General features: G+C 31.8%; 1 long non-coding RNA gene across 2 annotated transcripts; it reads right to left on the bottom strand.

Moving 5' to 3' along the window:
- Positions 1-6,887: 6,887 nt before the first annotated feature.
- LOC107883426 lies at positions 6,888-7,631 on the bottom strand. Of its 2 annotated transcripts, XR_001679281.2 has the most exons (3): positions 7,366-7,631; positions 7,156-7,289; positions 6,888-7,066 (listed from the first exon to the last, which is right to left on the bottom strand). It is a non-coding gene; the product is annotated as an uncharacterized LOC107883426 (long non-coding RNA). The 2 variants fall into 2 exon arrangements; XR_003839027.1 differs by having other exon boundaries at positions 7,156-7,631.
- Between the last annotated feature and the right edge of the window lie 6,380 nt (positions 7,632-14,011).

The raw sequence follows: 14,011 nt of genomic DNA, 5'->3' as shown, positions 1-14,011 counted from the left end.
ACTGTATTTATTTCAATCCGGATCAGCAGGCTGGTATAGTGATATGATCCGCATTAGACATTTGAACACCGTTACCCGCAGTTAAGGCTTTCTGCATTGCTTTAATGATGCAGGGGATGAATGGGAGGGGGGGCACTGAGCTGCACCGTTTTTTGACGTACGCGTTTCTTCCCGTCACGTTCTGTAAATTTAGATGTACACAAGTACACAACCATAATCCCGTGTATTTTATTATGTAAACGTACCATTGAACACGTAGTTCGCCGAAATATTTTTAATTTATTATTATTAATTAGTGGGTAGATACCTGCCTAGAAAACGACCCCACGTTCCCGACAGGTTTATTTTTATTTTTTTGTAATTTACATTTACCCCTATACATACGTGTATATACGTCGCATATCCTTACCCATATGTGTAACAGAAATAACTGATAAATTTAAACTAGGTAGTTACCCAACTTACTGTATAAAAAATGATTATCGAAAGACAAACATTTTGACATTAAGTTAGTATTAATAACATTAATTGTCAGTTGTTTCTGTTACTCTCGCGTACACCCACAAATGTCGAATAAATTACGTGTTCGACGAAAAACAACGGCAAAGTAGTTTTCCCTCGGAATTTCGAAAATACGTGGTAACTTCATGATTTTTCGGAACTGGAGACCGAACGCGAAATATTCCCGATGCTCTCGTCGACGATTTTAAATTTTAATATACATAATTATTATTATTATAAGAAAACTTCTGTTTTTTGCGTAGGTGTTTTTAAACGTATTGTACCTATACCTACCTATTATATTTGTCTCGTATTCTTTTTGTTCTTTTCATATTGTATAGTATCTAATTCGGCACACCTATTATAATATAGGTATATATATATACAGTGCTCGAATTGGATAACAATTAGAAGGGGGATGGTGATGTCTAAAAAAAAATGTGCATATCTATCTGAATATTTAAATGTATTATCGGTTAGGATATAATTATCAGAGGTACGCATAAATATTTTATTTATATAGTATTATAAATTATGAGGGACTCCTATCCACCCTAAATCAAGCACTTATATATATATTATATACTTACTATATAGTCAGCTAGATTTTATTAGACGGTGTTAATAGTCAAATATCTAAATAACTTAGTAATAATAATATTATGTACCTAGTATATTGTATATGTAGGCTTTACACTTGCACAATACAAAACATTACATTACATTATGTCATTATTGAACGTGTTGTAAATTGTTAAATTTTATACGAAACTTGTTATTAACTTCGTTTAGTACATTATATATAAATCATTATTTGTCTTTTGTGATAATAGAATTAAGACTGAACATAAATTAATTATTTAAAAATGATAAAAACATTTTTACTAATTTATTTGGTCTCAACCTAATTTAGGTGCACCTTCTGACAGGGTCACGCGTTTCTTGCATAAACTTTGTAGAATAATAATATTATATATTATATTATAAAGGCACTTTCAACATTTTTATTAAAACCAACTCAAAATCAGTGTGCCAATTATTATTATTATTATATTATATTCAATTTGTTATGAAATTAGATATAAAACTAACTTTGCATTCATTTTGTTGTAGCTGAATGGCTTATATTAAAACTTGTTATCGTCGTTATCGATACATTTTTTTGGACATTTTATCTAAAAATATTAGTTCATTTCAATTGTATAACGTTGAATATCTAACAAAATTTCTGTCTGAATAAGTAAATAATTAAACATTTAAGAATATTCTATTTGTGTAATTTTTTTTAGAAACCTTATTCAATGGACAAATTTCATTAGTTATTACCTACTCATTTGCATGGGCGCACTTAGGGTAAAATTTATGGGAGTAATAAAATCTAAAGCACAACACGAGAACCCCCTCCCCCCCTCAAGTTTTAAGCAAAATTATTTTATGTACATACAAATTTAATGTTTTTATACAATCATTAAATAATCTAACATAAAATATCAATTCAGCATATCACAATATAAATGTATTAAATAATAATGCTCATATTATAATAAATTAATTTTTCTGTTATTAGTTAAACCAAACTTATTTAGAATTTTTTCATTATTAATGTTATTTGTAATGTCTCTTTCAATACATATTGAAGCAGTGGCGTAGCAAGGGTATGGCGAACTGTGCCTACGCCAGGGGCGCAAATCGTGAAGGGGCGCAAAATTGTGTTTTAAAAATAGTACTTATTTTTATTCTACCTTCAAAATGAAATCTCTTCATAATACATTTCGAAATGATTTGTTTATCTGCACAAGCTACGTAATGATGAATTGTGTTCCATTAATTGTAGTTATGATCCTGCGAAATGTCCCAAAATAACACCAAGGTTAATATAAAAGGGCTATTTTAATTGAACATGTTCCTCCAATCACTTCTAATCAAAACTACTATCCACATGATGAGAATAATCGTAATCTTAGTAATGGTGAACAGGTTTGAAGGCAATAATTAATATATAGTATTTCAAAAAATAAACTATTTTGTTTTCCATGCATTTTTTGTACCGCAAATTGTGCTTTTATTTCTGGTCTTAGCGATTGGCAACTTTTGAATCCTCGTTTGCCTGATCATCAAATTAACTTACTGCATAAACAAAACTGTATAAAATGGAAAAAACTAGAAAAAAGGATACTACTTGATGCTAAAACTATTGACATGTGAGGTATAAAAATGTCAAAAATGAAAAAGAAAAATGGCGCAACATTTTAAAAATAATCATAGATATTATGTTTTGCAGTAAAAATAATCTTGAAAATAACTGATAATTGAAAATAATAAATGTTAAAAAAATATAATTTCTTCAATTTTTTTATCTTTGAAAAGGCGCATTTCCAAGTTTGCCAGAGGCGTTAATGAGTCTTCCTACGCCACTGTATTGAAGCTAAGTTTGTAAATCGATTTTGTCCCATGTTTGTTCGAAGCCAATTCTTCACTCTTCGCATGGCTGAAAAAGATCTTTCACACGTAGCTGATGATACAGGTATTGTGAATGCAACTTGAATCAATTTATATAAATTTGGATAAACATTCTTATTTATTATTTTCTTTATGTCTTTAAAATTGTAATTAGTGGGTAAACAGTTTTTTAGAACAATTATTTCTGCCTTTAAACTATTAATGCACACTCCTAAAAGGTCCTGCATAAAATATTAAGGATTAGGTAAGGAACAGTAGGGTTACACAATTTTATATTTTCATAATATTATAATTTATAATTACTTTATAGTGGTTATAAAAAGCAAGCCATTTTCAAAATCAAGACTGATTCTACGTATTACGCACACGTTACATTTTAATAGGTAATAAACCAAATTTAATAAACGCATTTGATGTTTCCACTGACCATTAGAGGTTAAAACAACTTAGAAAAACAATATTTTGATAATTTATCAATTTTACCAGTCAGTTAATTATTATTTATAAAAACAAAAGTGTTACTGTTACCGATATTGTAAAAAACCGGTACAGACAATTTGGGAGTGCTAATTTTGATATTGGGAGTACCAAGCACTCCGGACTCCCAAGCCCCCCCTAGTTGCGCCCATGCTTATTTGTATTATATACCAATTGGTGAGTATAGTTTAGATTAGTCAGTAGTCATACTACTCATAATTAGGAAACATTAAAATTAAGAATCTCATAGATATCATGCGATACATGTAAATTGAATGTATTATTCCATATGTTAGTATCTATAGATTCATAAAAAGAATTATCAATTAAGAATGGAATGAAAGTATCAAATAAAGATATGAGTCAAATATGGTAAAGCTCATTCAGGAAAATAATTATAATTTATAACTAGTTTTAACTCTACAAAACATTATAATATAAATAAATTAACATTTTACTACTTTGAACTCAAATAACATTATAATTTATACATTAATAAACTGCATATAAACCATTTATGTTTACAACTATTATAACCAACTCGTTCAGTGTTCTAAATTTTACTTGATTAATGATCAGGTAATGAAGTTTTATATCACAGTTGCTAAACTGTATAACTTTTGAAGACATTCATAACAATGGTAATTAAAAATACAGTACAGCTGCCCAGGCCAATATTTAGTATTTATGTAATACATTTAAAATATCAATTATTGAAGTTCAAATAGTGATCAGTTGTAAAATTTAACAATACCTAAATTAGGTCGACAATCAAGCTAATCATTAAAAAAAGAAACCTAAAAATTTAAAAATTGAGTTGAATACTAAAGTGGGAATCACCCTAAACCAGGTCCTTGTACCCGCATTCACCAGAATCCGTAACACCCTTGAAACCCTTAATAATTAAACACCCGAAACCCATCTAACCCGAACGATTCTATAATGTTCAAAAGTCAAAACACCCTGGGTAACCTGAAATCCTAATAATTATTTATTTTACAATATTTATGTGATATATCATTATATTATGTGGTTAGTTTAATTTTGTAGTTAATATTTGTTAATAATAACAATATAAGGAGTAAGAGGGTTAAACAATTTAAAAAAAAAAAAAAATATATATCTAATAAATATAACTATAACAAATTATGTTTTTTCTGAACTATAGTATACTTTATAGTTTATACCCGTATTAACCAATGTTAACATGAATATTAACGGTTAATAACACCCCAATGTTTGTTTGAATTTTATATTCTGGTGTTTGAACACCCGAATAAATGATTCGACCATTCGGGTGCTAAGGCCTGCTGTAAACTGAATTTATTTAAAAATAATGTCTTAGAAAATATACAGAGATCATCATTTAGTTTAGCTATGAAAAAATTGTATTTTATTTTTTAAGAATCAATATGTGTCTGCAGCTGTCTTACCTTGTCTTATTGTATGTTTTAATTTAATAATTTTCTTACAGGCACGTACTCTAAAGTTGCAAAAGATGCATATTCTACTTTACCCCAATAGTAGTGTGTAATCAACAGTTTGTCCAACAAATAAAATAATAAATATCAGAATGTATTACAGCTTACATATTATAATTAGTAAAATTGCACTTATTAATTAATTATTTTCCTAATTATTTGTACTTATTAGTTTAATGAAAATTATTTCGGCCACAGATGTATCATCATGTGTTAGTCCCTGCCATATTCGGATTATTCCGTTGTATAGAGCTAAAATTATTTCCGTAAGAATTTTGTCTACCATAGTCATTATTTCTATTAAAACTAACGTTATTATTAGGATTCAAATTTTGATGGTTATTATATCCATAGTTATTACGACTGAAGTGTTGGTTATTATTATTACGAGCGAAATTGTTGTTATATTCGTTATTGTTTTGATTATAATTATTATAATTATTTTTATTAAATCCTTGGTTACCCATGTTGTTATATCCATTATTATTTCTATTGTAATTAATTCTTCCTTGATTGAAATTCTGTCCATAATTCTGAGGTCTGAAATTATTATTTGGTAGTGAGTCTTGTCTTTCAATTTTTTCCTGAAACTTTTCTATCTGCAAGCTTGCAAGTTCTTCATCTCGTGCCAAGACCATAGCTTGTTCCAACGATTCTGGGGAAATGCCCAAATTTGGAATTTTTATCTAATTTAGATTTTTTATTCAACTAGGCTTTTATTCTATTTAGATTTTTTAAATAAAAATTACAATTTGTCTCGAATTAATTTTAATAATGAATTCAAATTAATCTTAAAAACTCAAAAATTAATCTTAAATACTACGAATAAAATTGAACCACAAAAATTATTAGTATAACTGACTAGATTTTTTAATCAATTATGGTTTTTTATTTAACTATGTTTTTCATTCAAATCAGTTTTTCTATTCAAATTAGACTTTTTTTATTATCTTGTAACGAGAAATCATTACCCGGCATTTAGTGATTTATACCGTCGCGCGCTCCAACGAAGTGAGCCGCCGTCAACACAGTTGTCGGCCACCGCTCACGCCAAATCTTATCAACAAAGCGCGCTATCAGCAACAACCGTTTTAAACACGCTGTGGCCAGATACGGATAAAGTAATTAACCACAATAATTAATATTCGTATTAATTAAAAAAGCTACAAAACACCCAAAAGAACTCGTAAAACGAATAAACAAATGTATACCATGAGATGATATATCCGTAAACTCATCATAACGTGTCGGTGCAACCAACACGGCTATATCGCACAACCGGACCTATAACATGATTAGTAAGCCCGGATAACCGAACAAAAGAGCATCCACGATTCGGCTACTGATTTCGAAAAGTATGTCGTGTAATTTGTCACTGTGCATGAATATTGAAGACAATATTTGACCTCACATACATATTACCGACCTACCTACTATAGTCAGTATTCCGGATTCAAGTACGAAAGTGAATTCGCCGCAGCCGAGAACGAATTGAGCCGAGCCACCTGCCAAGTCCGCCGCCGTCTGCCAGTACCACCGTCGATACTACCACATCAAGGAGTACACCGACCACCACCACTATCGAACCGCAAGTTTTATGTTTCCGATCACTGTTTCTTGTGGTGAGAAAGGGATATCACCTGTGGATATTTGAACCTACACACACCCAAGTAACATATCATGTCTGTATTGTGAAATTGTACTTCCCATTCCAATGATGATCAACAGCACCCGTGAAGGAAGACACCATAACTTTGATTAGGAAGCTCGAATTGTTCGATTTGTTGCTAATGAATCATCTGTGTAAATTAATCTATACTAAATACAAATATACCAAAACAATAATTTATGATAATAAAAAATAAAAATAATATATATGATGAGTGGCGGCGCGAAAGTCTGATAAGAATGTCTTTAACGTCTGTTATAATAATATTAAAATAATATAAAAACATAAATCTTTGACCATTCTGAATAAATTTTGGTTTTAATGCATTGAATGAGCACGCCCAACCTGAATTTTAAGAAGAACATGAGAGAAAATTTTTTAACTGCCAGTCGCTGCTGAAATACATACGTCACTGAGCCATCTGTAGTCCAAATGTGTTTGTGTCTTAATTATCCATGGTACTATAGTTGATTTTGAACTGCAATAAACGTGTATCATGATCAAATTGTGACAAAGTATAAGTTGCGATTTGAATATGGTTCAAAGTACCAGGGAAGTACCACTTACATCCTTCATTTTCCAGTTTCTGAATTAAAGCGGGGTGTCTGGAATGCCGTAAGTGAGCGCTTCTATAGGTGTTTTGAATCGATCGATACAACTGTTGTAGGTTTGGTGAGCCAGTCTGGTAGAACTCGTTTTACCTAAAAAATAAAAAAAAAAATAGTAAGCAGATAAATATCATCAAGATTTAATATACAGAAATTGTGAATCTGATACCTTTTTCTTTGTTTTGAACTATGCGTGGTGTCTATCAACGTGAAGTGTGATGATGGTATCGCGGTGTCCATGCTGTAATATTATTATACTTCTTTATATAGGCCTACATCAGTCGTCAAATATAGTTAAATACAAAATTTAAAAATTACCATACATGTGCATTGTGCAATGTTTATTTTGTCATGATTATAATAATAATAAGGTAGGTAGTTGACGGTAGGCTGTTAACAGTATTGTATGTTACACACATATATAATACTAGCTGAATAACCCGGCGTTAAAATAAAATATAATATAATTATAATATCATAAATATTATAATATGATTTTTATTCAATATGCACATCGGCCACATCGAATTACACCTAAAAGGAGTTAATTAATCAAAATTTTTTCCGGGCAACGCTGGATTATTCAGCCAGTTAATCTATATTTTTAAATATAAAATATTTTAAAATCGAGACTATTATAATATCAAATAATATGTATCTTTAAATCGTTGTATATATTCATGAAAAATCATACCTTTATTGAATTTGTTCCAATTTTCTAAAAGACATTTCAACATCAGACATGGTACAAAAAACCAATAGACCATGGTTGAAAGTTAATACTTAATATTATTGGATAGGTAATGACAATTTGTCTGCCTAAAAACATTTATTTAAGTATTGTAGTTTATTTTTAAAATATCATTACTTTTGTTAAGTTAAGTATTTTGGTATTTACGGTGGAGTAAGATGTGGCTTGGTTTGTGAGCAACCACACTCTATCGGCGAACGAAGTTGCGATAATCTAAAATGTAATAATTATAGTTAATATTGAACACTGTAGTAATGTACCTATTTTGCCTATATAACACGCCGGGCAACACTTTATGCTTACACAAAATGCAGGTAAGTACATATTAATATCATATTATTATATTATACAATTTAATTTTTATTTTATTATTTAACCCACGTCAACTTTGGACATTAGGGGGGGAGGGGCTTATAACTATGTGGATAGGTATACTTACATTTAAGTTTGAATACGATTACACAGTTAGGCAGATTTTTTAGTGGGAGATAGATAAATTTTTAGTGGATGGGAGATGATGGCACTTCTCTCCACAACTCCAAATATTTAGATTTGTATATTCTAATTTTCTTGAGTCATACGTATCTATAATATTATTTCCCAAATTTACAAATCATAGATTTCATTTAAACAATAAAAAAACTTTTAGTTTTGTATTCTTAATAAATATAACTAAAAAAAAAATTTTTAACAAATAATTATCGTACCCATAATATATTAATCTAGATACTTTCAGATTTAGACAAACAAAAAAATCTCGTTGCCATGTACATGAATGTTTGGAGAATCTACAATTCGTATCTGTGTCACATAGTTACCACTTGTTAATATTCATTTCTGGCGTTCAGTACGAATAATTGTTCATTCCTGCGGTCAACCAGTTAAAACGCATTTCCGTTAATTATTCTGTCTGTACATTATCAGATAAATTATTATGTCCGATATCAATATCCTGTCCGAGAGTGAAATAATGCAGCTGGTTTTCAACGACTTACGAAACAATACACCGAAACCTTTGGCTGAAAGCTGGCGTTTGAAAAGTTTACGGGTCCATAAAATATATGTATCTATGCCAAACATTTCCGTGATAGCTACACATTCCTCAGTCAAAGCGACAGAGATTGGGTGGCAATCAACACCAAACCTAAAGTTTATGCAGGTAACCATTGATATACGAAGACCGGAATCGTAGGAACACCATGATTCTGAGATTTCGCGCTAGAGGGCAGGTTAGGTTAGGTTATCAATTTTCTAAAACGTATATTCAGACTTATGGGCAACTATCGTTCATACTCGATCGGCAAAAATCGATCGGTTGAAATTTCATATTGTTCCGTACAGTTTTGCGACAATGCAGTAACGCATAGTCGTTTGTTATTGTAATAGATAAATATTATACTATGAATTTGAATAAACTTACAAAAGAATGTACCAAGTAAGTTCATACTTGAGGGTAAAGCACAAACGCAACTAAAACACATTACGCAATACTAAAAAAACATTAGGCAATTAACATTCCATAACCGTTACACAATAATCTTTCTGATACGTCCATACATCAAAAAGATGCCCATATATGGACAAAAATAAATAATAAGATAAGAAAACATTACGCAACACCATCACTCTATTACGCAACCAAAATTCCTCCGTACCATAAGCTGCCTACAATATTCACACCAACGCATGCGCACAAATACAAAATTAATCTAAATGCCAAAATCTTGCCAAAAATCCATACCAGAAAAATTACAATAGCACACATAAATACAGAAGAAATCGAAACACATACTTCGTGCAAAATTCACAAAAAAACGGAAACATACGAAATACAGCGTGAATGCACGCGCATACACAATATGTCACTCTTACTCAAATCAACGAAATATCATTCCTAAAATGTTTTACAAAGGGAAAATTGCACCCAAACACACAACCTAACTAAGCACCTAAGCAACAGAATACCACAGCTAAAAAATTACACAAAGGGAGAACAAAAAACTACAATATACAATATCACGAAATAAATTCAGACGACACCTCATCAAAATTCACTACAACATTTACACTATACAAACTCAATACTAAAGGTGACAACACCAAATATCTCATCCATCGCCATACTAAATAATTACAACTTACACAACAGAAACAAATCATTTATGCAAAACACGATTTAAACAAACATACATGCGCAGTGTACGACAATTCGATCAAATAACCAGATGTCACTGCCAAAATCATGCGCAAAAACAACAATGAGAAAGATCATAGCATACGAAACTCCCCTTTTCGTAACAACATTGCCAATGACCAACGACAATGTGCAAAAATGACATAAACATATTATACACATGCGCGCCGCACAACATTTAGTCAAATAACCAGATGTCACCGCCAAAATCATACGCAAAAGAACAATAAGACAGTGCATAACGTACAAAACACCTCTCCCGAACCAATATCGCCAAAAAACCAATTACATTTTGAAAAATGACATAAAACACACACACATGCGCAATCCATGTAACAAATACGAATAATCTGTTCTGAGGTTGTGTAACAACAATAGAGTAGGGATAAGACAATCGCTTCCTTATATAAACGCCACACACGAGCAACACTGCCAGTCCTACAGCATCCTCCGTGCATGCAGCAGCCACCAACGTCACGTCAGCATCATCGATCACGACTCATGTGCCGCCATATTTCTTTTTACGTTTTTCTTCTCTTAAACCAGTGTTAAAAGTAAAAGGATTAACTGTTGCGTTTGTGTCGAACATCAGGTATGAATTTATTTAATACATCCTCTTATCCATTAACCACAAAACACGATATTGTTATTTACTATACCACCTAAACAATCCTCACATGTCATCGAATTATTAAGGTACATCCTATACACGAACTTCCAATTACAATATTCCCAATACTCAGTTCCAAACGTTAAATAAAATGAACTATGATAAACTAAATAAAATAAAAGAAAGAGATATAGGACTTCACCAAAATGAAATAAACCATATCTTAGATGCCGCCTGATGTTTCATCGTCCTAACGTTGATCCATCAGAGTGTATTTGAAGTTAGCAAATCTCGGGTTTTGAAGCGGACAGGATTTATCCTGATAATCCGGCTCCACTACTCTTAAACAGAGACTAACATCAAATACATAGGCATATCTACAACGACTGTGTAACAAATCACGACATAGGTGCCGCCTGATGTTTCATCGGTTCAACGTTGATACATCAGAGTGTATTTGAAGTTAATGAATCTCGGGTTTTGAAGCGGACAGGATTTATCCTGATGATCCGGCTCCACTACTTTTAAAGAGAGATTGACATCAAATACATAGGCAGATCTGTAAGACCCGTATAATAAATTACGTCATAGGCGCCGCCTGATACTACATCGTTCCAACGTTGAACTATCAGTGTATTTGAAGTTAATGAATCTCGAGTTTTGAAGCGGACAGGATTCATCCTGATAATCCGGCTCCACTACTCTCAAAGAGAGATTAACATCAAATATATAGGCATTGTCCAAAATACAATAAATCACGCTTTAGGCGCTGCCTGACGTTTTATCGTCCTTTATTGGCGTTGAATCATCAGAGTGCACCTGCAGTTAATGAATCTCGAGTTTTGAAGCGGACAGGATTTATCCTGATACTCCGGCTCCATTGCTCTTAAAGAGATATTAACCTCAGGTACATAAGCAAACAGAATAAAATACATACACCAGCGATGTCACCTAAAAAACACCCATGAGAATAAAAAAAAAAAAAAAGACATGTGTTGGCAGCTTATGCACAAGGAAAAAGAAATGTTAATAAATGTCATAATCCAAACTATTCTTATCCCACTATAATATCAAAATTCAATATATCCTTATAAAAACCTGCGGGAAGTGTTCAAACATAAGCATTGAAAGCTGACACTGCGTACTAAAGGAAATGTATACTTAATTGTGATAGGATATCGTAGTCTGAATCGAAAAGTATTAATAAACGTGCATCGACTCACCCCAATTAAGAACGTGCTGTGAAGATCTACATACTACACTCGCCATAACACGAGGTAAGTGGATATATATATATTTTACAATCAAAAACGAATCGTCAATAAAATATACACCGATAATATTCAGTGATAGGATAAAAATTTCAACAAACACATCACCCAAAACGAACACACCCCTTTCTGCAATCATCCGCCCACTGCGCACTTCCGCCTGCGCTCTCTATCACCCATATTACTCTATACCTCCTACCACTTCATTTTTATCCCATCACAAATGGCGCCCAACTAGGTAAAGTTATTATTACGATAAGCGTCATTACGATATACCTATACAAGTATACAACCCATCCTATCTAACCAATAAAAATTATTAATGACGAATAATAAAACTATCAATTACACTCAACAAGCATTATTTACCATCTTATCAAAACAGTGCATAAAAACACTAACTGCATTAACACAACAAAGCATCCAATCCAATACCTCATTTCAACACAAAAAAAAAATCAAAGACCTAAATAAGCTCGCCCAGCTACTATCAGAATCAAACAACGCCGAAATTTTGAAGTATTTGAAATATTTCACCACAAAATACACTAACGAAAAATATATACTAGCACCATCATTTGAACTATTACTGCTAGAATTCATACAAATACTGAAGAATTATTACATTTCATCATCAAACAACAATCAGTCTGAAATATTTCAATTCGTAAGAACAATAAATATTTTAAACAAATCTCTAAAGCACAAACAAAATCATAACTAAAATCAATTCAAAAACACGAATTAGCACACTGAATACTTTCTAAATGTATGCCATACAAAACAATCTCAAAGACCTGAGCAACAGCTAAAAAATACAATTCATAGTATTATTAAAGCAGTGCATCAAAATCATAATTTCAACAACAACACTCAATACACAAATCGAACTCACCACACAATACATAACCACAATCAAAGATTTAACAAAAAGTGCCGGAAATCAAACCAAAATAAACGACCCAAGATTCCTGAAATACTTCCAATATTTTATAATAAAGCATACCACCAGAGGATTCCTTTTTCCACCAACATTCGAAGCATTGCTATTGGAACTAATACAAATTCTAGAATACTCCTGCATGTAATTTCCAACACAAACAAGTATATAACAAATCATAACACATGTCAGTTGTAATATTCTCGTTGTTGGAGCTGGTCAGAGTATTATTCTGATAGCCGTTAACTACGAGTATATTATGATTTTGCAGGAAGCGAGACCGCTCGTGTTGATGATGAAGATGTTGACAGGATAGTTATAAATAAATGTAGACAGATGAAAGATACTTTGTAGTTTATTTAAACGTTCTTCAGTAATTTAGTCTAAGTTCAAATGACAAGTTACTACACAGAGTGACGTGAAGGTGCTTGTTGTGCTCTGGAGTAGACACGTCTGAATACAGGCTGTTTCAGGCTCTCTTTTATATTCGGGTCCCTGCTCCCCCTGCCTATCGGTTCGCTATCTTGTCTCTACCGGATGCGATCCGTGTGACCATCGACTCAACCTACGCATTTGCAATATTCCTATCTAATCTGAGTATTCGTTATAATGTGTTGACAGCTAATTGATTATCTGTGTTGTTGTGCAGAAAGTCATCTCTTCTGCGAATTACTAATAGTTTATCAGTTAACACATCTTGGTCTATAGGTTGCGTACATATACATATATTCGCATATCTACTTGTGGCATTGGCAATCCCCATATCCTGTCAATAGATACGTGATTTATGTGTTTAGAAAATATGACTCGCGAATAACCACTCGGTTATTTTGACTATATAATTAACCCTTTAACCTTTTGTTGTGTTTGCGTATTTGCAATTTGACTATTGCCAAATTGTTTAAGAGGTCGTTTACCTAATCGCTTATGCCGAATTTAACTATTCATATATAATGATATTTATGTGTTGTGAGTAAACGGTTACTATCCGTTACACTCCCCCCTAAAAGTTCATTTTTATCGCCTAACCGAGAAAATTAACTCAATTT

This window comes from Acyrthosiphon pisum, chromosome A1 (assembly GCF_005508785.2).
Source record: "Acyrthosiphon pisum isolate AL4f chromosome A1, pea_aphid_22Mar2018_4r6ur, whole genome shotgun sequence".
Lineage (NCBI taxonomy): Eukaryota > Metazoa > Arthropoda > Insecta > Hemiptera > Aphididae > Acyrthosiphon > Acyrthosiphon pisum.
Note: the sequence above shows the minus strand (reverse complement) of the source record. Positions and strands in the feature narration are given on the sequence as shown.